We start from the raw sequence: 2,297 nt of genomic DNA on the forward strand, positions 1-2,297 counted from the left end.
TTTTTTTGCAACATTGAAGTTGAGTCCGAAAAAGTGTCTGCTCGAGCTTTTTTTTCAACACACACCACGTGTCTGTACTGTGCATCTCTTGTCTCAAATCGAAAGTCCTTGAATGAACAAACAACACATGAACAAATTTTAGATACTCTCTTGACAATAAAAATGACATTCCTATCGTGTCAAATGAGTATCTAATAATTGTAGGAAAAAAAGGAATAGATAGATTAACGTTCCTAATGATACATAAGCTTCCCCCACTCATCGATTTATGCGATGTTCATTCAATCATGGAGACCATGAAAGTGAATGCAATTTGCTTGACATCGCTTACTTCCTTCTGTCTTCGTAAACTAAGGAAAATGAGAAGATTAAAAATTAAGGTTTGAAAACAAAACATTTTAAAAATTGATGAAAAAAAAAATATTTAGATGTAAGGTTTGAATTTAATGAATCGTGTAAAAGCTGCTGGGGCCTCCTGAGTTACGTAGTTTTGGTTGGACTGGCCAAATTGAAAGGACTGAATATGCTTAGAACTTTTAGTTTCTAAAATTCATTTTTAATCGTGGAAAGAATCAATTGGGTTTGAAATTTTATTTCACCTAAAAATCTCGTAATAAGGAGATCATCTCGTGTATATAAAATTTCACATAATAGTGATCTCTGTTAGGACCTAAAAATGATATTTTTGATAAGAATTGAGAGTTTTCTTCTCTTTATTTTATTCGGCAAGTGTGAGATTTTTGGGCTGATTTATTCGGAATTCCTGGTAATATGACAAAGGGAAAAGTGAGGTTTAGATGTGCAATCAAATAACATTTTCGCTACATTTTAAATCTCCTGAAAATGAGGAGTTAAAGAGGCGAAATTATTTAGACGCATAGTGCCTTCTCTTCTACAAATACTTAAAAATCTTAATTTTTATTTCTTCTGATAGATTTTACGTTACTCAGCGGACCCAGGAGGCATAGCTGGCACAGCGTATGAGTAAGGTAGTTTTTAAGTTCACTAATTGTTTTTTATAGTTCTTTTATATTGATTTTTTTTATTTGTTGACGCTCGTGATTGATCCACAGCAGTCACAAAATACCACTGTTTATTTCGATTTAATTACGGTACTTTTTATACTGTTAATATTAAATATGGTAAATGTCTAGTTTACATCCACCAAACCATTCTAGAAGTTTTTGATGTTGTATATTGAAGTGGATAGAATTCCGTTATCTGATTAAGGATCTGGAAACTGTTTTTGACAAACAATTGGATTGGCAGATTAGATTGATACACGGCTCTCTGCGTTATCCAGGGCCACGATGGGAACGGTAATATCGAGGGGATAATAATGGTTTTATCAAAGAAATTAATATTTCAATGATAATTAATTATGTGTGGTGCGCTTAAACCAGACATTTACCTTAAATATTCAGAGTCAGTATGTTACTGCCATAATCATCAACAAAAACCTATGAACATTCACAAAATTCTGTATACTCAACCTATACCTTTATAAATAAAGATAATAGTAAAATGTAAATTTGATTTCAGTGATTTTAAGCGCAAAATTGGTATTTGTGTATTGATTTCCGGAAATCGTCTACAGTAGTACCGTAAAGTAATTGGAATGCCATTCAATATTCAGGGGTTATTTGCAATTATAATTTTATTTTAAGGCCCGGGTCCACTTTTGTTCAAATTTTATCTTTTTAATCTAAAATACATTAAAATTTGGGATCAATTTTGTGTTGCGGGAAGCACTTGAATGGACATGAAAAAAATAATGAAAAAAAAAGGGAAAAAATTATTGAAGGGCGCTAAACATCGATATTATTTAAAAGGAACTCCCAAGGTTGCTAAAAAATAATAAAAAATACTTAACTTACTATTGCATCTAGCTGTCACGCAATCTTCTGGGGAGCAATGGTAAGCTGCGTAATTTTTATTATTTTTTTGTAAACTTGGTAAATCCCTTTTAGACAATATCGCTCTTTAGTGCCATTCAATAATTTTTCCTCTTTTTTTTCATTATTTTTTTATAACCATTCGAGTAGCTCCCCCAACACAAATTCAATCCCAAATTTTAATGTATTTTAGGTTAAAAAGATAAAATTTCAACAAAAGATGACATTCGATAGATAGTCCACCCGGGCCTTAATTAATCTATTGTTTTTGTTGCATTCTCAGAATGTGCATGCAAGTGTATTCTGAAAAGTTGAAGTCAATCCGGTGAATTTTTTCGGAGATATTTTTGTAAGGACCCTTCAGAGCGAGTGCAACTATCAAGATGTGGAAAGAGGAGAAAT

The 2,297-nt window shown here is 32.0% G+C and overlaps 1 long non-coding RNA gene across 1 annotated transcript in view; it reads left to right on the plus strand.

Annotated features, from left to right (window-relative positions):
• The window catches only part of LOC105270244 (uncharacterized), a 6,728-nt gene extending 6,544 nt beyond the window's left edge, over window positions 1-184 (plus strand). Inside the window, exon 2 of the long non-coding RNA XR_892516.1 lies at window positions 13-184. This is a non-coding gene — a long non-coding RNA (uncharacterized lncRNA). The remainder of the gene's footprint in view (window positions 1-12) is intronic.
• The last annotated feature ends 2,113 nt before the right edge of the window (window positions 185-2,297 follow it).

The sequence above is a fragment of the Fopius arisanus genome, unplaced genomic scaffold (assembly GCF_000806365.1).
Source record: "Fopius arisanus strain USDA-PBARC FA_bdor unplaced genomic scaffold, ASM80636v1 scaffold00082, whole genome shotgun sequence".
NCBI lineage: Eukaryota > Metazoa > Arthropoda > Insecta > Hymenoptera > Braconidae > Fopius > Fopius arisanus.